Genomic DNA, 24,420 nt, shown 5'->3' on the forward strand with positions numbered 1-24,420 from the left:
TCGTGTCCTCTGCGCAGTTACTCACACGGTAACTGAAACCCAGACTGTGTCCTGCAGGGCCTGGTATTTAAATTTAACTAAACCACAGCAACTGAAATTCATGCATTAACAAAACTATGCAAAGAAAGGACAGACTGGGGCAGCCCGGGTGGCTCAGCGGTTTAGCGCCCCTTCAGCCCAGGGCACGATCCTGGAGACCCCAGATCGAGTCCCATGTCGGGCTCCCTCCATGGAGCCTGCTTCTCCCTCTGCCTGTGTCTCTGCCTCTCTCTCTCACTCATGAATAAATAAATAAATAAAATCTTAAAAAAAAAAAAAAAAAAAAAAAGGAAAGAAAAAAGAAAGGACGGACTGTAGTGGCTCAGCCAGGCAGGCTGACGCTACACTTTCTCCGGCAGCCCGGGTGGCTCAGCGGTGAGCGCCTGCCTCCGGCTCAGGGCGTGACCCCGGGTCCTGGGTTCGAGTCCCGACGGGCTCCTGCGTGGAGCCTGCTTCTCCCTCTGCCTGTGTCGCTACCTCTCTGTCTCCTATGAATAAATAAATAAAATAACAAAATGAAATAATTTTAAAATTCCTTTAGCTTGTGGATTCCAGCATTTCCCATTCCTGGGTGTTTTTCCTCCTTTTTCGTTAAAGGCCACAATCGCCAGCGAACACTTCTTGGCCCCGACGTGCCCCCCAGCCCTGCGCACCTCCCAACCGCGGGCCCAGGACCGTACCTGCGCTCAAACTGTTCTCCGCGAGGTCAGCTCGGGGGTCAGCCCCTGGGGACCTGGGCGGGCCGCCTTCGGGACACGGAGCCCCGCGGCCACGCTGCTGACACCGCCGCCCTGACCGGCGGCCGCCCCTCACCCCGGAACAAGCCGAGCGCCACGTGCGGACCGGAAGCCGGAAGCGGGGACGAGCCGAGCCCCACGTGCGGACCGGAAGCCGGGGCTGGGGCGGGGCCGAGGGGCGGCGGGGGCGTGGCTGCAGGGCGCGGCCGGGCAGGCGGCAGGGACGCGGCGGAGGGGCGCGGCGCGGCGGGTGCAGGAGGGCGGGTCCGCGCCCCGCCGTCCGGCTCCGCGGCTCCGCGGCTCTGCAGCGCGGGTTGGCGTTCATAAAGAAATCGAGTCCGGGGCCGCCTGGGCGGCCCAGGGCGTGCCCCCGGGGTCCCGGGATGGAGTCCCGCGTCGGGCTCCCCGCAGGGAGCTGCTCCTCCCTCTGCCTGGGCCTCCGCCTCTTTCCGTGTCTCCCATTAACTAATTAAAAGAAAGAAGGCAGGCTTTTCGTTCTGAAATGATGCGTTTACCCCCGACCCGGGCACGGCCGTCGTGTCTGCGCACGTGGGGGCGGCGAGCGAGCTGTGCTGAGCCTCCTGTGCTGGCGGGACCCGAGGGCCGGACGGGAGGCCCCGCCCGTGTGTCCCCGTCGCCCCGAGCGGCCCACAGGGGGCGGGAGAGGCCCGGGCCCAGCTGCAGCGAAGGCCGCCCCAAGGTCCTGGGGTGACCGGGTCGGAGCGGGAGGCCCGGCCCTGCAGCCCCGCAGCCCTGCAGCCCCGCAGCCCTGCAGCCCCGCAGCCCCGCAGCCCTGCGCCCCGCCTGGGCCGGTGCCCAACGGCCCCCCAGGAACGGGGCGCCACGGGAGGGGGAACCCCCGCAACCAGGGGAGGCTCCAGGGCGGCACGGGGACCTCGGGGACGGGGATCCCCGGGTCCGGACGAGGCCCCGCCCTGCCCCCCGGGCCCTGCTGGTCACCTTGCTGCTGAGATCACCGGAACACAGTTTCTGGGTATTTATTCCCGTGATTTGTTTATTGCCTCCTCTGCCAAGGGGGAGGTTCCGCGGGAAGACCACGCCGGCCTCACTTACTCCCTCATGGCTTGGGGCGGTTCATCCCCCAGAGCCGAAGATTTAGTGATGGGGAGGTGACCCCGAAACCCCGGGGGGAGGGAGGAGAGTGTCAGTGAGCGGGTGACCCCTGGGAGCAAACTGGACCTCGGTCCTCCAGTGTTCAGAGACTGGGGCATTTATCAGCTGTGTTCTGGGTATCACTGGTTAGGGCCCATCACAGGTGTTAACACCTCTCTGAGCATATGCCCCCCAGCCCCCCTCCACCCCCTCGTCCCCTCAAACACCCCCAGCGGAGAAACTTAAGGACCCATCAGCCCGTAGAGGGAACTGTGTAGGGCCTCCAGAGAAGGCTACGGACCTGGGCTGGGCATGAACTGTGTAGACCAGGCTGGGCTGCTTGTAGACTGGTTCCCATCCGACTCCGGCCTGCTGTGAGCTCCCTGAACTACAGCTGAAGAAATAGAAGATTGATACCTGAATGCATTAAAGAGAAGGTGAATGGGATTCTAGTAATGATAATGTCACAGAGGACTGGTCTTTCTTTCTGGGTGTTGGCTTTAATATTTTTAAACATTTTATGTATTAATTTTTTTAAAAAAGATTTTACATATTTACCGCAGAGAGACACACAGAGGGAGAGAGAGAGAGGCAGAGACACAGGCAGAGGGAGAAGCAGGCTCCACGCAGGGAGCCCGACGTGGGACTCGATCCCGGGTCTCCAAGATCATGCCCTGGGCTGAAGGCAGACACCTAACCCACTGAGCCACCCAGGGATCCCCCTTATTAATTTTAGAGAGGCGGGGAGCAGAGGCAGAGGGAGAGGCAGGGTCCCCGCTGAGCAGGGAGCCTGACCTGGGGCTCAGTGGCTGGACCCTGGGATCACGACCTGAGAGACTAGGCAGATGGTAACCAACTGAGCCTCCCAGGTGCCCCTTGGCCTTAATTTTGACCCAAATTCTTCACATTCTCTGTCAAACTGAGAAAGATCTAGCAGGTTTTTCCTGCCACGTGCATTTTCCTTCTCTTCCTCCTTGCCTTGCTGGTCGCTGCTTTATATACTTTCCTCAGAGAGAAGTGTTTCCCTATGCTCATTCCATCCTCAGAAAAAAACACTTCATGACTGACTTCATCCCTGTTCACTTCTCAATGAGAAAAATATTGCTAGGTTTCTTGGAAATAAATACAACATTACTTATTGATCCAGTTTTCCTGGTATATAAGCTATTGGCTATAAATTAGTTGGCCTGCTTTTAGCAGTTGCATTAATTCTTTTGGGCCAGTTGAGTACCATTTAGTGCACAAACAGCAAGAAAAGTTAAATTTACAGCATTGCACACTGCAACCATTAATCTAGATCAACACATTCTAGGGATCACTTCCTCCTTTCCTCCTCTTTATATAGTTTTCATCTGGACTATGAATAGGACTTCTTTTCCTGGGCAAAGAAGTATTATCTTCAAAGTTTTCAGATTCTTTTTTTTTAATTCTTTTTTTTTTTTTTTTTTAAGATTTTATTTATCCATGAGAGACACACAGACAGAGGGAGAAAGCAGGCTCTCTGAGGGGAGCCCGATGTGGAACTCAATCCCAGGACCCTGGGGTCACGCCTTGGGTTGAAGGCAACCACTCTATCACTGAACCCCACAGGCGTCCAGTTTTCAAATCCTTGATTAATAATTGTAAAAATCTTATAACCTTCAGTGAAATTCCTGATGTGCACATTCTTTTTGTTTTTCTTCCACAACTCTTGGTTCACATGAGCTTAGCTTAATTCTATTACATAGCAAATGCTCTGTGAGAGTAAACTTTATGTAGGCGGTAATAATGAATTTGAAATTATCAAACATCTGATTTTATCTCCAATTGTTTTCTATGGGACCTCTCATTTGTCATAATCAATATTTTTTTCTGGCTTCATGGTGACCTGCTATAATACTGAATAATAAATGCAATTTTCCTGGCAAAGTTCATCTAAATAGTACTACTTGAACTTAAAATTATTAAATAAACTCACTTCTCTTTACGTTTCCTCTGATGGTTAATTTTATGTGTTAAATTGGCTAGGCCAGGGGATCCCTGGGTGGCTCAGCGGTTTGGCGCCTGCTTTTGGCCCAGGGCGCGATCCTGGAGTCCCGGGATCGAGTCCCACGTCGGGCTCCCTGCATAGAGCCTGCTTCTCCCTCTGCCTGTGTCTCTGCGTCTCTCTTTCTCTGTGTCTATCATAAATGAATAAATAAATAAATCTTTTTAAAAAATTGGCTAGGCCATGGTACCCTAGTTTTTTGTCAAGCACCCATCTAGATGTTGTTATGGAAGTAATCTTCAGGTGTGATTCGTGTTTAAATCAATAGACTTTGAGTAGAGCAGGATACTCTCTGTAATAAGTCCCATCCAATGAGTTGAAGGCCATAAAAGAAAGAGTGAAGTCTTGGAGGAAGAAGGAATTCTGCTAGTGGGTTGCCTTGAGACGTGAGACTGTAGCATCAACGGAATCCCAGGGTCTCCAGCCTGCCAGTCTATCCCACAGATTTCAGACTTCCACACCCACAATTTCATAAGCCAATTCCTTAAAATAAAACTCTCTCTCTCTCTCTCTCTCTAGAGGCTGCATTAAATGCATCCTCTAGAGAGAGAGAGAAAGATGCAGTTCCTAGGTTGCAAAGGAAGTAAATGTTCAAAGGAAAGTCCATATGTTTGGAAGAATTGCTTCCTTGCTTCCCCTCCATTCTTCCAGCCATCATGTTGAGTAGTAAGGACCCAAAAGTGAGAAGTCATGGGCACTCCTCTCAAGTTCCAATATGATAAAATGATAGCAGAAATAGGTATAACGGTTGCAGACATACTTAGGGAGGCAGACGCCCCCAATGCCAGGAGCAGCTGGGGAGGTTTAACAGATAAGCCACAGTTAAGCTGAATCTTGAGAGATCAGTAGGAGTTGACTAACTGCTATAGGAAAATGATCTAGACAAGTATAATATTTGATTAAAAAATATGACAACTGCCTATTATATTCATTAATTCATTCAACAAATATTTATTGACTGCATGTTTTGTGCCAGGGATGCTTTTTGTCCTCAGTTGGGATTCATATTTTTACATCCCCCTTCCCAGGCTAGGGAAAGCCCATCATGTTTATCCTGCCGGATGACTGTCTTTCAAAGTTCAGCTCCATCACATCCTATAGCAGATGTTGGGGATAAAATGGTGAGCGAAAGCAAGCACGTAAAAAAGAACTGCTTAGGATTCACTTTAGCAATCAGTGACAGAGCCCCTAAAATAACAATGGCTTAAGCATGATAGAATTTTATTTTTCTCTCATCAAACTGTTCAGATCTATGATCTAGACTTGGAGTGATAGAATTAGGCTTCTCTACCTTGCTGCTCTGTCAACCTCATCCTGCAGCTATCACTTGATTCAGATGTCTGCCGCAGCTCTGATTCTCTTGTTTAAGCCAAAAGGAAAGAAGAAAGGAGAAAGAGATAAGTATTTATCTTCTCTTTACAGTCACTTCTGAAAGTCATATTTATCACTTTCACCCTTTCCAGAACTTAGTTATACAACTACGACTAGTCTTCGTTAGTGGCAGCCAGATGCCCGGCCAAAAATTGAAGAAAGACAGACATATATTGAGAGCAATGGACTGTGTTGCAGAAGGAAGAGAATCAGAATGAATATTTCAGCCTCAGGGCTGAAAAATAGAGTTGGATAGAAGTAATTGCTCTTTTAATGTCTTTTAAAATCTTCACTACAGGGATGCCTGGGTGGCTCAGCAGTTGGGTGCCTACCTTCGGCTGAGGTTGTGATCCCGGGATCCAGGATCGAGCCCCTCATCTGGGTGCCCTGCGAGGAGCCTGCTTCTCCCTCTGCCTATGTCTCTGCCTCTCTCTCTCAGTTTATGTCTCTTATGAATAAATAAATACATCTTTAAACTAAAATCTTCACTATAGAATTCCATTGTTTTAACGATAGTCATTTGGAGCAAGTTATTTAGAAGAAAGGTGAACTTGAATTTCTCCAAAAATCAGGAAACATTCATATTTTCTGTGTGAATGAATTGATTAATGATTAAAACAATTGGTTTTTTAAAGGTGAATCCCTACTCAATAGGTACATCTTCTTTCTTATTTTGAATATTTCAAATGATACATGTGAGAGGAAATCACAAGCATTGAAAACTCAAAATAGAAGTCAATAACAAGGATTCTCACTGATAGCAAAAGTCTGAAACATTTTTAATCATTGAATTAAGCCATATCTATGTCGTAGCCATGGAGGAGCACTGATCATTGTTCCCTCTCAGAGAAACTGTCATGAAAAAAATTATTGGCCGTCATGCCCCTGGACCCTTAAAAGTTTCACACCAAGGCCAGAGCCTCTGACTGTTCCTAGGGATTCGCTGAATACATTGAGAACAGGAGAGAAGTAACCTGTGAATTTCCAAGCCTGGTCCTCAAGGAACCTTTCAACTTCTGCTCTCAGTTTTCACATGCCAACACCACATGAAGAAACCCAGGCATCCTTCTTGAAGATCAGAAACTATGTGGAGAGAGTGGCTCAGTCGAAAGCCAACAATAACTGCCAGACCTATATGGACATCTTGAACCATCTAGTGCCAGTCAAATTGTCAAGGGACTTGCAACCACATGAATAATTCCATGGAAGACCTGCAGAAAAACTGCCTGAGTCCAACACACATTGCTGACCCACAGAAACATGGTCAAATCAAGTAGTTGAGCTACTAAGCTATTAAATTTAGGAGCAGCATGTTAAGGACCAAGAAATAATCGACACACACCAAAAATATAAGGTACATGGTGGCTGAAAATTGAATGTGTGTATGTGTGTATTTATATGTGTATATATATGTATACATGCATATATATGGTAAATACTAACAATATGAAAGTCTGCATTTCTATATTAATATCAAAAATATAGGTTTTAAGACAAAAGCCATTGTTAGAGTTAAAGAAAGTCAATAGAATTCTAAGCTGTATACACCTGATAAAATGTTCTCAAAATATATAAAACAAAAAAATGGAACAGATGGAACTATAAGAAGAAACAGATAAATCTATAATCACCGCAACTGCATTAGTGATTAGCTCACGCAGACAGAAAAATAAGCATAAAGGAGATTTGAATGCACAGTTAAAAAGCTGGATTTAATCAACATATAAAGACCCTTTTACTGTTTAGTAGTAAGAATCCGAGGTGGTCCCCAAGATTCCCACCCCTTGATGTGCATGCCCTGTAAAATCCCCTCCCCGTTAGCTTGCATAGGGCCCATGGATGTGATAAGACTGTTACTTCCTTGATTATATGACATTACATAGGACCCCATCTTTTCAGATTGGAGAGAGATTCTCCTTCTGGCTTTAAAAAAAAGTAACTTGGGATCCCTGGGTGGTGCAGTGGTTTAGCGCCTGCCTTTGCCCCAGGACGTGGTCCTGGAGACCCCGGATCAAGTCCCACGTCGGGCTCCCTACATGGAGCCTGCTTCTCCCTCTGCCTGTGTCTGCCTCTCTCTCTCTCTCTCTCTCTCATGAATAAATAAATAAAATCTTTAAAAATAAATAAAAAATAAATTAAAATTTAAAAAGTAGGGATCCCTGGGTGGCGCAGCGGTTTGGCGCCTGCCTTTGGCCCAGGGCGCAATCCTGGAGACCCGGGATTGAATCCCACGTCGGGCTCCCGGTGCATGGAGCCTGCTTCTCCCTCTGCCTATGTCTCTGCCTCTCTCTCTCTCTCTCTCTCTGTGACTATCATAAATAAATTTTAAAAATTAAAAAATATATATATTTCCTTATTTAAAAAAATTTAAATTAAATTAAATTTAAAAAGTAACTTGCCATGTGTAAAAGGACCACATGGCTAGAACCAGAGGGGGCTGTAGGAGCCCTAGGACCCCAGGCCAGCAGCTAGTCAAAATATGAGGACCTCAGTTCTATAATGACAAGGAATTGAATACTACCAACAGTCCGAATAAGTTTGGAGGACCCTAAGGTGCAAATGAGAACACTGTTAGATGCTTCGATCTCAGTCTTGTGATACCCTGAGCAGAGAACCCATGCCCAGACTTCTGACTTACAGAAACTGTGAGGTAATAAAAACGGATGTCATTTTAAGCCTCTAAGATTTTGTTAATTTGTTCCATATGAATAAGAAACTAATATACACTCTATCATTAGAAAAGCATATCCTGGGGCACCTGGGTGGCTCAGTCAGTTAAGTATTTGACTTTGGCTCAAGTCATGATCTCCGGGTCCTGGGATCCAGCCCACACTCACTGGGGAACCTGCTTGTCCCTCTCCCTTGGTCTCTCCCCCCAACTTGTGGCCTCTCTTTCTCTCTCTCTCAAACAAATAAATAAAATCTTTAAAAGAAAAAAAAGAGAAAAGCATATTCTTCTCAACCTCACATGCAATATTTATTAAAATTGATCACGAATAACATCTTGGAGCTGGTTCCAGCAAATTTCAAAGGACTGATGTCACATAAACTATATTCTTTGATCCCAGTACAATTAAAACAACAATCTGTTCATGGATTTCAGTGGATCCCAAAAGTTTTCAGTGCCCAAATGTAGCCTAAAAGTGCTAAGAGGGCTGGGTATACCTGAGCAAAAGATGAGATCAGAAGGAGGCCACCGTGAATGGAAATGTTGGATCCAAGGGCAAAAAAAGATTGTGACTGTGAACTCAGCAGTGGCACCTATGTCCAAATAACTCACAACAGGCTAAAGATGAGCTTCCCTTCCACGGGCACTGGTCTGGGGCAGCCAGGTAGCCACTTGGCAGCAAGACCGGCAATGGCTCTGAGGATGCTTTTCTCCAGACCATCGCAGAGTCAAGAAAGCCCCCAAACACCTAACATCACCTGAAGAGAAGCAGGTAAGAAGGAAGAGAAGTGAAAGACTAAGCACTAAGCCCAAAGAGAATGGATAGCCTCAGAAAGCATTAAAATAGAAACAGATACTCTTAAATGCTATTGACTGACAAGTTTACAATTTATTTTCCCTGCTATGCAGCACAGGTGGCTAGTGAGGTATTTTTTTTTCCATACCTGAGGAGTGTAATTAAGAACTTTTTAACCCACTATGAAAATGTTCTTTGAAACTCATTTAAAAGAACAGTACTTAAATCAATTATAATATAGCATCTCACAGCAGGTGTCTGTTTGTCGAATCTATCTCTCTACCAAGATCTCAAGCTCAAGAGTTTAACAAGGACCAGGCATATAACACAAATGAAAGAAGCAGACTAAGTTTAAAAGAATAGGGTGTGGTAGAATTTTCGGTAAATTGAGGAGCATATGCCCACCCCACAAAAAAAAGGATCTCAGATTCTGTGGACTGGTTCCAATGGGCCACCATTTCGCCTCTTCCGTGCTTTGCAATATGCATGCATATTTGTTACCTCTACCACGGCTTGACCATTACATCATAGTTAAATATTTTTAGATCTGTTTCCCCTACAGTGATATATTCCAAAATGCTGGAACAGTGCTCGCTTCGGCAGCACATATACCATAATGCTGGAACAGTTTCCTGTTCTTTATACCCCCAGGATATATCCCTTAGCATACAGTAAGACCGCAATAAATACTAGCAGTGGAAATCATGAATGAGGGCCCCAGAGTAGCAAATCATCCAGATCAATGCATTAAATGAATGATGGCAAGAGTAATCAAACCACAGACATGAGCATGAGCATGAGGCACCTCACAGAATCCTGCCTCTCTGTAGAGTGACATGCAAATAGCTGACAGCTCTCTGCTTAATGACAGTCTGTAACCTGAGATTCCAGAAGCTTAGTGTTTGGAAAGGCACTAATTTCTTTCATTTTTAATTAGGTGACCAGTGATTAGATTATTATTGCAAGAGACAAGCTGATTAAGAAGTCACTGACAAGTCATTTGTCCTCCTCCAAGGGCTGTCACAAGGGTACATTTACATAATGACAGCTTCCCAGCTGGGAACTCTACTCTCTGCTAGTGTCACTTCTGGCAATAAATGCTGGTCCCTCACTATTTGGGACTTCAGTAAATTTTCCAAGCAAGCCATCTTCTAGAGAAAATTCTGGGCAGCCCAGGTGGCTCAGCGGTTTAGCGCCTGCCTTCAGCCCAGGGCCTGATCCTGGAGTCCCAGGATCGAGTCCCACATCGGGCTCCCTGCGTGGAGCCTGCTTCTCCCTCTGCCTGGGTCTCTGCCTCTCTCTGTCTCTGTGTCTCATGAATAAATAAATAAAATCTTTTAAAAAAAGAGAGAAAATTCTTATCAAAAAGTCTTAGAAATGGAAATGTACTCAAAGAGAATTTGCTAAGGCTGCTCCTCTCTCTCTCTCTCTCTCTCTCTCTCCCCTTTTTTCCTGGAAAGTAAGTTTCTTAAGGATGCTGATGATAGGGTGGTAGAGGAAGGGGAGGGTCCATCAGTTCTGTCTTAGAAAGAATGCTTTGGGGGTGGGGATTGGTTAAAAGAGCATCACCCTAAAGAGGGTGGGACATATAAGGGAGTGAGTGTGAGTGTGTGTGTGTGTGTGTGTGTGTGTAGCTGGGGTAGGAGTTGGAGAGTAGGGTGTGAGTAGAAGGTTCTCTCCTAAATATTATTATCTTTGAAAAGCAGGAAAACATCTTTTCACTTGATAGTTTTGTTTTTTTTTTAAGTAGGCTCCACACTAGAGCTCAATGTGGGGCTTGAACTCACAACCCCGAGATCAAGACCTGAGCTGAAATCAAGAGTCAGATGCTCAACTGACTGAGCCACCCAGGCACCCCTTACTTGATAAATTTTTCAAACTAGAGCAGCTCCAAGCCTCTAGTCTGCCTTGTTACTTTTATTTTTTCTTATTTTTCATTTTCAAAAGACTTTCAAGGCTCATTGTGTTTCTCCCTTTTTACACAAACAGTTGATTACATTCATTAAAAGAAATGTTCAGTGGGATAAGACGGAGAGAGAGAGACATAGCAAGAGAGATGGAGTCCCACCTCGGATTATTTCAGATTAGTGAAGCCTCAGTTGTTTTCTAAATAGAATACCATTAATCAAGTCCCTAAATTGAATCACAAGAAAAGACAAATGGAAGAACTGAACTTCAAACACAACCTTCAAAATAACTGAAAAATAGAGAAGAAACCAGCTCATTTGGAGTAAGTATTCCAAATTAAAGAAAATTCTAATTATGTAAAATAAAGCAAACTGTATTTTTCAATGTTGCCAGCTAGGAATCGCTCCAGACTACTTAATGATGTTCTTCTTCTTCTTCTTTTTTTTTTTTTTTTAAGATTTTATGTATTTATTCATGAGAGACACACAGAGAGAAAAGCAGAGACACAGGCAGAGGGAGAAGCAGGCTCCCTGCAGGGAGCCCGACATGGGACTCGATCCCGGGTCTCCAGGATCCCACCCCGGGCTGAAGGCGGCGCTAAACCGCTGAGCCCCCGGGGCTGCCCTACTTAATGATGTTACCCTTATGTCTGAGATTGTCTGAAACAAGTGAAACATTTTCCATGCATTTTTTTTACATTATTAAATTGTTTGGTAAATTTCTTTTTTTCTCCATAAGTGATGATGATACTCAGTACAGGGTCCAAATGGTGGGAGTACATCAACACAGAAAAGGGTATATTCCAAGAACATAGGAACATAACGGTTCAATATCAGAAAATCTACTAACGAAGTTCAGCATATTAGCAGATTAAAAGGAAAAAAACAACACCAGTTATTTCTTTGCCCATGAACCTGTGGTTTGGGCAGGACTTGGTAGGTACAGCCCACTTCTGCTTCCTACAGCTTTCCTTGGGTGGTTAAACTGAGCCTGGCCATTCAACTTCCAGGTTAGCTCACTTACCAGCAAGTTGGTCCTCACTGCTGTGTAGACGGCTAGCTGCATTTTCAGGGGAGCAGCTCCTGTCACAGGGTCGCTTGAGCTTCTCTCCAGCAGGCAGCGGGACTCCACAAGCAAGTGTTCCAAAAGACCTGGGTGAACGTGGCAAGGCTTCTTAGGATTTAGCCTTGGACATCAAATGCCCCCTGCATTCCATTAGTCAAGCAAGTCTCTTGGGCAAGCCTAGAGTCAAGGGAAGGGACTACATAGTCTGGCTGGGTGCGGAGGGTACCAGCTTTTGTAGGAATGGGGTGTGAACACTAGCTGCTTGCACTTGGAGATGATGGTGTCCGAGGAAAGGGATAGCCCCTCCTTTTCCTGGGGACAAGAAGTCACTGGTCCTGTGGGAAGCTGAACCTGGGTGCAGCCCCTCCGGCAGAGAAAGTCAGCTGGGTGCCAGTTAGCCCGTTGACCAGATGCCTCACAGTGAACACCACATTCGGACGTTTAGCCAATCTTCTCGCTGCCCTTCAGGCCTGTTTGTCTGTCTGTCTCTGCCGTCGTCCTGGATGCTTCTTGGGTCCCCTCAATCAGGAGATTTTTGAATGATTCATTTCTCTCTGTTTTCTCTTGTTGAAATTCCTGTTATTTGGACATTGGATTCCCTGGACGATTCCTCTAACCTTCTTGTCTTTTTTTTTTTTTCCTTCTATTTTCCATCTCTATATATTATATTTGCTCTGCTTTCAGGAACATTGCCTCGATTTCATCTTCTAATGTTCTTTTTTTTTTTTAAGATTTTATTTATTTATTCATGACAGACACAGAGAAAGAGAGAGAGAGGCAGAGACATAGGCAGAGGGAGAGAGAGAAGCAGGCTCCACTCAGGGAGCCTGATGTGGGACTCGATCCTGGGTCTCCAGGATCACGCCCTGGGCCGAAGGCGGCGCCAAGCCACTGGGCCATCAGGGCTGCCCTATCTTCTAATGTTCTATTGAGTTTTTTCCCCACTGCTATAATGTTTATAATTTCCAAATCTTTTTTGTTGTTGTTGTTATTCTTTATAAATTTCTTAGCACCCTCTTCTTGTTTCAGAGTTACAACATTTTGTCTTTCTGAGAATATTAAAGGTCGTTTGGGTTTGGGTTTAGTTTTGTTTTTTAAGTTTTCTTCTACCTGGGGAGATTCTAGGTCCTCCAAGTTGCTGTTTTCTGTTTGGTTTTGTCCTCATTTTCTTTGTTAGCTTTCCTCAGATACCTGGAAATCCTTGGCTGTCTGCCCTTGATAGGGAACTAAAAAGCTCATTCGGAAGCCCTGGGCATGTGAAGGAGACTTATCATTGGGCTTCTCTTTAAGTTTATCTGGACGAGTCATTTGCTAGGAAAGCCCTGGTGCTGATATATGTAGGTATTTCCTTTTTGCCTGGTCAGAGTTCCAAGAATCTTCAGACCCTGACTAGAGAATGAGAGTCTGTCCGACTATTCTGGAGACCAAGTAAGGGATGGTGTCCAGAGGGTTCTGCATTCAACATTAGGTATATCTGTGTAGATATACATTCCGCCCTGTTCTTGGCTTTGTAGCCATGTTCCCTCAACTGTGCTGAAGATGCCCTTTCCCCTCACTCCCTGTGCAGAGATCCTCTTTTACACTCTCCAGAAATAAACCTCTAGTCTTCTCCCTAGATGGACAATGGGCAATGGCCCAGAGCCACAGAGAGGAGGACATTTTTATTTAAAAAGATTTTTTTAATTAAATAAATTGAGAGAGAGGAGGAAAAACAGAGGGAGAAGGAGAAGCAGACCCCCTGCTGAGCAGAGAGCCCAACGTGGGGCTTAATCCCAGGACCCTGAGATCATGACCCAAGCTGAAGGCAAATGCTTAACCAACTGAGCCACCCAGGTGTCCTAAGACGAGGACATTTTTTTTTTTTTACAAGGACATTTTTAAATCTAACAGCATCCACCCATACCTTTAATGATAGCATGACTCCAACACAGACACCCTCACAAGTGGACACACCTTGCATCCAATTCCAAACCTACCTGGAACGAATAGTTCCTGAACTTTTTCAAGGCTCTAGAGTAAATCACAGATTGTATTTGTTCTCAACCTTCCAGGCTAACAGTTGGCTCTCAACCACCTGCTTTCCATCCTACGAAATTTTGTTGCTGTTTTCTCCTACCAAGCTGTCTCTACATTGAGTTTTTGATTCTTTAAAACATACCCTGTCTATAGTTTTAACATGGTTTAGGTAAGGGGTCAAATTAGATCTACCACCTTATCCCAGTCAGCATCTTTTTTCTTTTTAATTTGGGTATAGGGATCCCTGGGTGGCGCAGAGGTTTAGCGCCTGCCTTTGGCCCAGGGCGCGATCCTGGAGACCCGGGATCGAGTCCCACATCGGGCTCCCCGTGCATGGAGCCGGCTTCTCCCTCTGCCTATGTCTCTGCCTCTCTCTCTCTCTGTGTGTGTGACTATCATAAATAAATAAAAATTAAAAAAAATTTTGGGTATAGTTGACCCACAATGTTGCATTCGTTTCAGGTGTACGACAAATAGATCTGACAAGTTTATATATTACCCTGTGTTGACCACAAATGTGGCTCCCTTCAGCTCCCATATATCTCTATTACAGCATCATTGGGCACCTCGAGTCGGACCCGCTGGGGAAGCCGCAGGATGAATGTGGGGGTGGCATACTGCGAAGTAAACCCCAACACTTGAGTGATGGATAGCTGGGGCATCTGGCTGGCCTACATCATCTTGGTAGGACTGCTGCATGTGGTTCTACCCAGCATCCCCTTCTTCAGCATACCGTTGTCTGGACCCTGAGCAATGTCACCCATAATTTGTGAAAGGGACACCCTTTGAGACCCCTGACCAAGGAAGGGCTCGGCTACTGACACGCTGGGAACAGATGGACTACGGGCTCCAATTTACCTCTTCCTGCAAATTCCTCAGCATCTCTCCTATTGTACTCTACCTCCTGGCCAGCTTCTACACCAAGTATGATGCTGCTCACTTCCTCAGCAACACAGCCTCATTGCTTAGTGTACGGCTGCCTAAATTACTCCAATTCCACAGGGTTCATCTCTTTGGCATCAACAAATACTGAGGGATAGGGCTGGGGTAACACTGGACCCAAGGGCTAGAACATCCTTCCCTTCTCCGTATTGTCTTCTGTATCTTGAAAGCCTGAGAACTATATTACCTTTCCCAAACTCCAGGAAGAGAACAGATTGGAAAATGGGGGTCCCAGGGCCCAGACCTAAGAGCAGATTTTTTTGAATCAGGAAAGGTGGGAAAGATAAGAGCTAAATCACTCTCCTTTACAGCAGGAAGCCATGTCTAAACAGCTTGTTTGGTAACTGAGCTGCTTGTTTTGTGATTTTTTTCTAGATCTTCTACCCACACCACTTTCCAGCTCTGTTTTGCTGTGTATTTTCCTTATAATAAAGATACTTTTTTTTCCAAAACAACAACAACAACAACAACAACATCATTGACTCTCTTTGGTATCAACCTGGAAGTATTAATAGTTTTAAGAACTAATATTTTACATATATATTTTTTCTTCTAGCTGTTGAACAGTGTTTAAGTTTCTTCTCCACTCGAGCATGAGACTCTGAAAGTGAGTAGGCAAGACTGACGGACACAAAAATAACCTAGCCTGTAAGCTGAGGAATCTAGCTTTCTGACTTGTAACACACTTAAAAACCACTCTAAAATGACCAACTAAATAAATAAAATCTTTTTTTTAAATAAAATCTTAAAAAAAAAAAAAAGAAAAGAAAAGAAAAAGGGATCCCTGGGTGGCTCAGCGGTTTAGCACCTGCCTTTGGCCCAGGGCGAGATCCTGGAGGCCTGGGATCGAGTCCCATATCAGGCTCCCGGCATGGAGCCTGCTTCTCCCTCTGCCTGTGTCTCTGCCTCTCTCTGTGTGTCTTTCATGAATGAATAAATAAATAAAATCTTTTTTAAAAAATAAAATAAAATAAAATAAAATAAAATAAAATAAAATAACCAACTACCGAATATTCTGTGGTAGCTTAACCTCTACGAATTTTTTTTTTTGGGGGGGGGGGTTTATAAAGCTTGTTTAATATCAATGAAACATTTTTTTTTCAAAATTAGTATTAGGGGGATCCCTGGGTGGCGCAGCGGTTTGGCGCCTGCCTTTGGCCCAGGGCGCGATCCTGGAGACCCGGGATCGAATCCCACATCGGGCTCCCGGTGCATGGAGCCTGCTTCTCCCTCTGCCTCTGTCTCTGCGCCTCTCTCTCTCTCTGTGACTATCATAAATAAATAAAAATTTTAAAAAAATTAAAAAAACAAAAACAAAAACAAAATTAGTATTAGGGAAAGTATAAACAGCAATAAAGTTCTTCCTTCTGGGGCAGCCTGGGTGGCTCAGCGGTTTAGCACCGCCTTCAGCCCAGGGCATGATCCTGGAGACTTGGGTTCGAGTCCCGCATCAGGCTCCCTGCATGGACCCTGCTTCTCGGCCTCTCTCTCTGCATCTCTCATGAATAAATAAATAAAATCTTTAAAAAAAAAAAAGTTCTTCCTTCTGGACAAATGCTCCCTGGAACATTAAAGATCCCAGCCACACACCAACTCATACAAAATGCTATGGAAAAGCAGAAGCAGCCATTTATTAATTCTTAGCCTTTTCCCATCATGAAGCATGCAAAAGCAGGATTGCCTTTCTTGACAATCCTAGTCTATATCTATGTATATAGCTATGTTATTTCAAGTTTATTTTTTTAAAGATTTTATTTATTTATGATAGACATAGAGAGAGACAGACAGAGACACAGGAGGAGGGAGAAGCAGGCTCCATGACAGGAGCCCAATGTGGGACTCCATCCCGGGACTCCAGGATCACGCCCTGGGCCAAAGGCAGGCGCCAAACCGCTGAGCCACCCAGGGATCCCTATTTTTTTATTTTAACTCACATTTGATTTGAAACAACTATCTACGAAGGAGAAAGGTGGGTAGAACCCTGACAATGCTGGTTTCTCCTTGGCCACTGGAGCAAAGGCAGAGTTCAGACTGGGCCTCGGAGGGTAAGGCTCCTGACCCGAACCCATGCCCTGCACTGAGGTCCCAATGACAAAAATTACACTGCCTTGGTAAGAGGTTCCTGGACAGTGTCCTGGCCTATTTCCAGGGGCTGCATGGCTTCATCCAGGCTGCTCATCACTGCGGTGGAGAGGAAATCACTGGAATGGACATTCTCTCTTTCAAAAGACTTCCTGGGTTCCAGGCTGAGCCTCATTGTGCCTCCATAGTGTTTCCCTCGGGGCTTAACGGCCAAGTGTGAATCAGCCTTTGGGCACACTTTGGATACCAGCGCCTCCCCACGATGAGGATTTGAACCTTGCCCTCGGAGTTGGGGTCTATCTTCTGGAGCAGGACCTTGAACTCCCGTTGGAACCCCAGGAGGAGGGCTCTGCTTGGTCCAACTATCTTCTCCAGCAGACGGGCCTCCACGTGAAGCACAACTGGCCTCAGGAAGTGCTTACACCTACGCCAGTACCACTGAGTGTGATAAGGGGCCCGTTCCTGGATTGAGAACACTTCTCGCTGGCTGCTGGGCTGTGCCACCCAGGTAGGCTCGCCATCACGAGGGGCACCACTGCTCAGACCCGGGACGGATCTGCAGGAAGAGGCCAACTTCTACACATTTTTGGAAGTTGACTGGTGTATGAAAGTTCACCGGATGGCACAGCAGTAGGTCCCAAAACCAGACTTCATGAGTGGAAACATCAGATCTTGAGTAGTTTGTGGAACTTTTCTGAGACTCAGTGTGTTCCAACTCTGCCTCTCTCTCTCAGTCTGTGTCTCTCTTGAAAAAACAAATGTTTTTAAATAAATAAATAAATAAATAACAAAGAAAAAAATGGTGAGTATGGACCTCATAGGTTTACTGAGAGAATCAAATGAGTTAAAACATAAAAAGTGCTTTGAATAGTGCCTGGTATCCAGTGAGTACACAATAAATGTCAGGAATTATAATTGAAATGCAGTATCTACTGACATTACATTTTTTTTGAAACGTGCAAATCCTCAAGATAACTTTGGTGTAGTATTTATGAAATTACGTCATCTTACCTACCATTGAAAAGAATGATCTCCAAAAAAATTAACACTCACTATTTTCTGAACAGGAAAATTCAAGACATTTACAATAATTTCTAGTTTGTACTTAATCAGTTCTTCCAAAACTGAGGAGAAAATGACACTTTAAATTTGCACCATAATTGTGCTGGCTCGAATTAAAACTATGAAGCAACTGTTGTATATGTCAATTTAATAAAGCCAGTATATAATTAGCAGCAAGCTAAGCTCCATGCAATAATTTCTTCATTCCTTAAGTGACAGGTGTTTTAAAGAATTACCTCTTTCTTGTGATAATTAAAGTCAATAGAGAGGATTTTTTTGTTTTGTTTTGTTTTTCTACTATCAAAATGAACTCCCTTTTATGTCTTATTGTTTAATTAGAGGATATAAGGCTTCCCTGCTGATAAAAATATTTCACCACTTGAAAACCAGCATTGCAGTTAGCTTTTCTAGGCACTGGTTGAAATATGGCATGGAGCAAGACTGACATCTGGTGATCATATAACTTCATCACATATGACTACATCTGGGAATTCATTTGTGTTTCAAAGCCCTCTGTTACTTAAAAAAATTATAGTAGAAACAAAAACTTTTAAGGGAGTACTTTCATATTTTATGAACTTCAAAGGTTGTTTTTAGGTAAAACATATAGAAGATTATGAAAGTAAGAAGAGATTTGTTACAACTTAAGTCGTATATTTTGAATTCCAAAAGCACAAAACAAATGACAATGAGATATATCTTATTTCATTGGTAGGAGAGGCAAAGCCTGCTTTCCATGCTACAAAAAGCATATAGATTCTTTTGGAACTATATGGGGATTTTGCTGGAGGTTTCTCCCATAAATGAATTTAAAAGAATTTGAAACAAAAAAGCCCAACAACAAATAAAAGCAAAGTATAAAAATAATATCCTCAATACTGAACAGTTGGAACATATATGATCTTAATTGCAAACTTCGTGAGGCATCAATGAAAAATCATTCAATTTAGAGTAGAGTAAATAAATACCAAAAGTCAAAGAGAATTTCCTTTCTAGAAAGATGACGGTAGAGTAAGATAGTAAGATACTGTAAAACAAAACAAAAACAACAACAAAACCCACTTCTTTCATGCTGTCCAATTCAGAAATACCAAAACTGGGACGCCTGGGTGGCTCAGTGGTTGAGTATTTGCCTTCAGCTCAGGGTGTGACCCCGGGGTCCCAGGATCGAGTCCCGCATCTGGCTTGCTGCAGGGGGCCTGCTTCGGCCTCTGCCTATGTCTCTGCCTCTCTCTCTTATGAATAAATAAATAAAATCTTTTAAAAAAAGAAATACCAGAACTGACAACAGTAGCATACCAGGAGAAAGATATGGAATATATTTTTTGAAGTCCTCTAGCCAACACTCCAAGACAGAAGCTAGAACAGAAACTAAGCAAGAGAGGCTTCCCCCCCGCCCCAGGTGCTCCACAAAGTGGGACAGAGACAGGAATAATTCTCAGGGACCACTATCTTGATCTTGAGTGATAGTGTCAAGTAAAGATAGATAAGCGCGGGGATATAGGTACAGCCACACACACACACTCATGCATGAAACAAAAAAATATTGTAACTGTTCACCAAAGTGTTTCGCTCATCCTGAAGAGAAGAGCAAAACATTGAAAGCCATAATTGGTTAGGAAATATCACTATTCCGGGATGCCTGGGTGACTCAGGGGTTGAGCCCAGGGATCAAGTCCTGCAACAGGTTCCCCGCAGGGAGCCTGCATCTCCCTCTACCTGTGTCTCTGCCTCTCTCTCTGCGCCTCTCATGAATAAATAAATAAAATCTTAAAAAAAAAAAAAAAAAAAGGAAAATCACTATCCCAACTCAGCCAGCCGTGGGTGCAGACTTTTCAAGAGAATTATGAGGAAAGAGAGAGCAGAGATAAATTTCCCTGAATACAGTTGCCCCTAGATGTTGCTTCCTCCCCACCCATCTCACATAGCTGCATAATTGATCAGAAAATACAAGCCAACATATCAAGTCTTCTAGCTCTAAGTGAAGACTCCAATACTGCCCAGGGGAATAGGAAAAGAAGTCAACAAGAAGCCATATGTAGCGTTGGGGAGAGGGGGCAAATCATAATCCTGGATAAACTATTCTGATTCAAAGTTGAGAATAAAAGAGATGATCTTTAATGATGCAAAGTGAGGCAGTATGCAAAGTATAGCAAAAGGAAGAAAGGAAGGGAACACTGGCATCCAAAGAGCATACTCTGGAAGATATATATTCCAACAAATAGAAGAAAAAAGTTTAGAAAACAATGTTTAATAATGTCAGAGAAAATCTGATGTGAAAGAATGAAATAAAAATAGAGTGAAATACTTGAGGAGGAAAATGATATCATTGCAAGACCCAAAATTCATTAGGATCAAATATTACCCTATAGAAAAGTGGACCGATAGCATTGAGACGCATTTAAGATATCCACACAAAGCAGAGGACAAAGACAAAAGGAGAAAGATAGTGTAGGGGGAAAAGAAGATAGTAGATAAAAAAGAAAGATGATAGAAAGCTAAATGTAGGGCATCCCGGGTGGTGCAGCGGTTTATCACCGCCTGTAGCCTGGGGTGTGATCCTGGGGACCAGGGATCGAGTCCCACGTCGGGCTTCCTGTATGGGGCCTGTTTCTCCCTCTGCCTCTCTCTCTCTGTGTCTCTATGAATAAATAAACAAAATCTTAAAAAAATAAAATAAATAAGGTATGATAGTTTGCAAAAGATTCCCTTGACTTCTAAAAAGAAAGAAAGAAAGAAAGAAAGAAAGAAAGAAAGAAAGAAAGAAAGAAAGAAAGAAAGCTAAATGTAAATAATTGGCATAAATTAAAAAATGAACCCTGTGGAACACAATTTTCTTTAACTTTCAAAAAGTGGAGGCATACCTAAATCTATACATTTAAAGGGATCATTGTATTCCAGATTAAATTTAATTAACTGGAATAAACTGCTCTATAAAATCATGTAAAAATATGGTTAATATTTTTCTAACTTAATGATTCGGTTCCCCAACTGACTTATTAGCAGGAAGTCTAGTATCTCCCTCTGAATCTCCATCCTCCTACATACCGGCCCAAGAATGCTCATGGACATTACGATCCCCCTAAGGTCAGAAGGAAATCCACCCCCGTGTACCGCTGTGCAGGAAAGAACTGCACCTCGACCAGCCCTCTCTTGCCCTTAGTCTCCCCCGCAGCCTCACACGTACTGGAAATCAACCGTGCGACTGGGGGACATAGCAAATCACCATTAGGCCAAGAGCACAGCGACAACAGGGCAGGCAAGGACCATCAACGGATGCTAAACTTAGTGGGTAAATATAATGAGAAATAGGATCGTGTCAAAGAATTTCTCTCTTGAATAAATAAATAAAATCTTTTTTTTAAAAAAAGGGGTGGGAGTTGGCAGCCTGGGTGGCTCAGTGGTTTAGTGCCGCCTTCAGCCCAGGGCCTGATCCTGGAGACCGGGGATCCAGTCCCAAGTCAGGCTCCTTGCATGGAGCCTGCTTCTCCCTCTGCTTCTGTCTCTGCCTCTCTCTCTCTTTCTCTGGGTCTGTCATGAATAAATAAATAAAATCTTTAAAAAAAAATTTCTCTCCAAGATATATTTTTAAAGATCTTATTCTTTTATTTTTATTTTTTTTACAATATTTTTTCCTTATTATTTATGATAGTCACAGAGAGAGAGAGAGGCGCAGAGACAGAGGCAGAGGGAGAAGCAGGCTCCATGCACCGGGAGCCCAATGTGGGATTCGATCCCGGGTCTCCAGGATCGCGCCCTGGGCCAAAGGCAGGCGCCAAACCGCTGCACCACCCAGGGATCCCAAGGATCTTATTCATTTATTTATGTACTTGGGGAGGGGGCGGTGCAATTGGGGGCAGGAATGGAGGGAGAGGGAAAGAGAGAGAACCTCAAGCAGACTCCAGCTGAGCATGGAGCCCCCCACAGGCCTGGATCTCACCACCCTGACATCATGGCCTGAGCCGAAACCAAGAGTCGGTGCTTAATGGACTGACCCACTGACAAGCCTCTCCAAGATATTTATTTATTTATTTATTTATTTATTTATTTATTTATATTCATTTTTAATGTTTTATTTATTTGAGGGAGAGGCAGAGAGAGAGGGAGAAGCAGGCTCCCCTGCTGAGGGGGAAGACCCATGTGGGGCTCGATCCCAGGACCCCGGAATCACGAGCTGAGCCAAAGGCAGATAGATGCTCAACCATCTGAGCCACCCGGGCACCCCAAGAGATTTATTAATTGAAAAGGGGGAAAAAAGAAACATTATATTGGAAAAATCCAGCAGACAGCGCTTTAACCCGGTCGTGAAGGTGGATGAGGCCATATTGACCTCACGTGGCTCCTGAGAAAATGCTCTGAGAAGAGCGTCTTCACTTCTGTGGCTTTTGGCCCAAAATCCATAACCTCATCTAACCGTACGTGATAAAATACTAGAAAAACCCAAACTGAAGGACAGTAAAAACCAAACACCCGACGAGTAGGTGCTCTCGGAGTGTCAAGATCATGAAAGAGGAAAACTAAAGAGACGTCAGGATGAGAGGAGGTGAAGGAAGCATCACGGCTAAAGGCAGGAGGGTTCCTGACGGCCGGAAAGAGGCGTTGGGGGAACCCCACAAAATGCGAGCAGCCCCGCGGGGTGGTCAGCAGCCGGCCCAGCTGGTTCTGGTCATTGCAGCCAGGCAGTGGGTCGCCGGCGTCGGGGACACTGGGTGAGGGGCGTGTGCGACTCCACCACCCGGCAACGCTTCTGGGAGTTGGGAGTGATTCCAGACTGGAAAAGGCTTTCCTAGGTGCCTGTGAGGCATCTAATCCCGCAGAGGCCCAGGCCCTGTCCTGCCCTCGGGCCGCGCCCGCCTCCTCGTCCCGGGCCGGGCCTGGCTCGCCTGGGTCTCCCGGACGGCCAGAGCCTCGGCCACCTTTCACCCCCCAGAACATCCCCGGGGCAAGCCTCCCCCACGAGCCACCCTGTGGGCCCGGGAGGGAGCTGCTGCGGCCCGAGGTTCTAGGCCTTTCCCAGGGGGCTGGGGGCCCGTGCCCTGCGGCTCCCGGGGCTCGCAGGCCTAGAGGCACCCTTGACGCCCGCGCCCGTCTCCCTTTGACCTCTACTGCCCTCTCGCCTTCCCTGACATCACCCCCAGGAGGCCACTGGCCCCCAGCCGGTGCCGGTTACAAGGAGCCACACAGAAAACGTCCCCAAGGGGATCCCCGGGGGGCTCAGCGGTGGAGCACCTGCCTTCAGCCCCGGGCGTGACCCCGGGTCCCGGGATGGAGTTCCGCATCGGGCTCCCTGCGTGGGACCTGCTTCTTCCTCGGCCTGTGTCTCTGCCTCTCTCTGTGCGTGTCTCCCATGAATAGATAAATAAAATCTTTAAAAAAAAAAAAAAAAAGTAAAAAAGCCAACGTCTCCAAGCTGCTCTGGACAGAACACAGCCCCTTAGAGGGCCAAGGCCCCGGCTGCTAGTGAGCGCGGGTGGGGCCGCCCAGCCCGGAGAACAGCCCGCAGGGCAGCTGCGTGCAACGGAGGACTGGGGTCCACAAGGCCCCGGGGACAGGCCTGGGCCTGTCTCCCCCGTTTCTTAGGGGAGCCCCTGCTTCCTCCGTGCCTCGTGCAGCAGTTGCAGCCAGCTGGCGGCTCAGGGCGAGTGGCTAAGGCCAGCTGCAGGCTGCAGCCCAAGAGGCCGTGCAGGGCGACAGTCTCCACGTGGACACCTCTCTGTGCCATCGGGAGCCCCCAGCCACCCACCTCAGGGTCCAAGCCCTACCAATGGGGGCAGCCTCTCTCCCCTGAGCAGGGCCCAGGGGGCAAAGGAGCCCGGCCCCCCGCCTCCCCCTCTCACGACTGGGCCTCTGGCTGACCCGCTGGCCCTAGGCTGTGCCCCTGCTGAACATTCTCCTCCTGCCCCCCACCGCCCCCCGGAGAACACAAAGTGCTGAAAGGGGCCCTGAGGAGTGCAAGCGCTGGAAGGCAGCTTACCTGTTCTCCTTTCTCTCAGGGGAGAGGCAGAGGTTAGGGGGTGCACTGCACAGGAGCCCGACTGCCGAGAGGGCCGCCCGGGGGGCTTGGTGCCGGCCTGCCCGCGGGCCACAGCCCCGAGCACGTGCACCTGAGCATGGGGACAGGGGACACACATGAGGCGTGCGGCCACAGAGCCCCGGGGGAGGGCGGCAGTGCTTGGGGGGCTCGGGGAGCAGCCAGGGAGCAAGCGCCACCTGCCCAGGTAAGGCTGGCAGCAACGAAGCCGACCATCACGAGTGCGTGGCAGGGACCGTCCTCTCTGCTGGGTGACATCTGTCATCATTGTCCCACTGGGCCTCTTGCAGACGTGACCGGGTCAGGCCGTTGGGTTTATCCAGGATCAAGTTTTTGACTGACCCGGGGCGGGAAGATAAAGGTGCCCAGGAATTTAGAGAGTCGCAGAAGGTGTTATTAAAACCATAAGCCAATAAAATAAAATAATAAAATAAAATAAAATAAAATAAAATAAAATAAAATAAAATAAAATAATAAAATAAAATAAAATAAAATAAAATAAAATAAAATAAAATAAAATAAAATAAAAAAAACAAAACCGTAAACCAGCTGAGTGAGGCTGGA

At 45.9% G+C, this 24,420-nt stretch overlaps 2 long non-coding RNA genes and 1 pseudogene across 3 annotated transcripts in view; 2 read left to right on the forward strand and 1 right to left on the reverse strand.

The window, feature by feature from the left end:
- LOC112653583 (uncharacterized) overlaps nucleotides 1-898 on the reverse strand; it is a 189,476-nt gene extending 188,578 nt beyond the window's left edge. Inside the window, exon 1 of one of the 2 annotated variants that reach the window (XR_007409540.1) lies at nucleotides 720-898. This is a non-coding gene — a long non-coding RNA (uncharacterized LOC112653583). The remainder of the gene's footprint in view (nucleotides 1-719) is intronic. The other variant, XR_003132286.3, reaches the window with a different exon arrangement.
- A 729-nt stretch (nucleotides 899-1,627) lies between these two features.
- LOC112653643 (uncharacterized) lies at nucleotides 1,628-5,745 on the forward strand. Its single transcript, XR_003132335.3, has 3 exons — nucleotides 1,628-1,770; nucleotides 2,236-2,326; nucleotides 5,585-5,745. It is a non-coding gene; the product is annotated as an uncharacterized LOC112653643 (long non-coding RNA).
- Nucleotides 5,746-14,310: 8,565 nt separating this feature from the next.
- LOC112653804 (ORM1-like protein 2) lies at nucleotides 14,311-15,127 on the forward strand (annotated as a pseudogene).
- Nucleotides 15,128-24,420: the final 9,293 nt, after the last annotated feature.

This window comes from Canis lupus, chromosome 3 (genome assembly GCF_003254725.2).
Source record: "Canis lupus dingo isolate Sandy chromosome 3, ASM325472v2, whole genome shotgun sequence".
NCBI lineage: Eukaryota > Metazoa > Chordata > Mammalia > Carnivora > Canidae > Canis > Canis lupus.